Source organism: Oncorhynchus nerka, linkage group LG9b (assembly GCF_034236695.1).
Source record: "Oncorhynchus nerka isolate Pitt River linkage group LG9b, Oner_Uvic_2.0, whole genome shotgun sequence".
Taxonomy (NCBI): domain Eukaryota; kingdom Metazoa; phylum Chordata; class Actinopteri; order Salmoniformes; family Salmonidae; genus Oncorhynchus; species Oncorhynchus nerka.
The window spans coordinates 14,480,910-14,482,546 of NC_088424.1; positions in this window are offsets into that span (position 1 = coordinate 14,480,910).

The following is a 1,637-nucleotide window of genomic DNA, read 5'->3' on the forward strand; positions in this document are numbered from 1 at the left end:
TACATGTGTCACTGGTGTTATTTCAACTATCTAACCAGTTCAATTTACCATCACACCACTGAAAGAGATCACTACCATTTAATATGGGTAGGTATATGATTAACTTAATTTTAAATTGAATTTTCATTACATAGGACCAAAGTCGCAGACTTCTCCAGTCCCTGCCACACTATACCATGTATACATCAGGCCCTACTGTACTAGTGTCCGTCTCCAGCATTCCCTGACGAAGCAACCAAGGGTGTGTTTGTAAATTCCATCTGGAGAGCCAGAGTGCGCTCAGAGTGCGCTCTGTGTGTTTGAAAATTCAGAGCATTGTGTTTCGCTTGCCACACCCTCAGAGCGCACACTGGAGGGTTGATCCGAGCGTTCTGACCTCACAACAGAAGTCAAGCACCCAAGCTAACTGGCTAACATTGGCTAACTTGCTAGCTACTTCTAGACAGAACACCTCACTCTGACCATTTTACTCGCCCTAGCAGAGCTGGTTAGGCTGTTTTTTTATGTTATCCAGAGCATTGGTGACGAAACTGTGCTGCTGGCTACAATTTAATTACGCTTTTTCGCCGAGGTTTACTGACACCTTCCATATTCAAGGGGTGTTGAGTGTTCATCTGCACTCTGCACACTCTGAAATCAGAGTAGATAGCCAGAGTAAATTTATGAACGCACCCCGAACTGGATCGGTGACATAACAGCCAGTTAATGACATCACACCTACAGCTGGAGGCCATGTTTACAGCAGGATGTGCCCGTTACACGGGCCATAATGAATAGAGTCACTTAAAACAACAACAGGCTTATCCAACCTACCACACCCACCTATCTAATACACAGCTAATCTGCCCATAGGGAGCTCTCTTCTCACAGTGCAACAGTACAACAGAGACCCACCCATATTATTAGTATAAGCCATAAACATACTGGAATACAATAGAGGAGAGCACTTAGAAGGCCTATGCCAAAAGGTCTTGTTTAATTAAAAAGTATTGCAAGTCGGGCCAGGAGGTTTTCCTGACAATGTGACCTGGGCCAGGAGTTTTTCATGGCCAAGAATAACTAGAAACATGACCAGCATGTTTTACTGTTTTGTGGCCTTGAAGAGTGGAGTAGACTGGAATCACTGCAAAGAAATACAAAACATTCATACACATTTTGGGGTTATTCATAAAAAGGATAATACTATTTATATATGTTTCACCTGTCATAAAATAGATGCATTATAATTAATGACATAACTACTACATAGTTATAAGAGCAACTTAATATAAAGTCTGATGGTTTGAGCAGGAAACCATATACAGCTGCGCTATGCTGGAGCATCTATGGCAGGAATGTGAATGAGACCAAACAGGTCTTACAGCACCCTCCTCTGTCTGAATGACTAATAGCAGCACCGAAACCTAGCCACTTACACCTCATACCATGTCTCATGCACTGATAATGACTTACATAGCACTGGAGAAAACACGACACCTGAAAGGTCATTGACAAAGGGGGTCACATGACTGTAGCGAGACACACTGTAGTCACATACAGTAGGCTAGTTGAGTGAGTCGCAGTACAAAGACATGTAATTGACCCACATGTAACATCATGACTTTATATCTTGCACAGTCCTGTGTTGTTGTGATGTT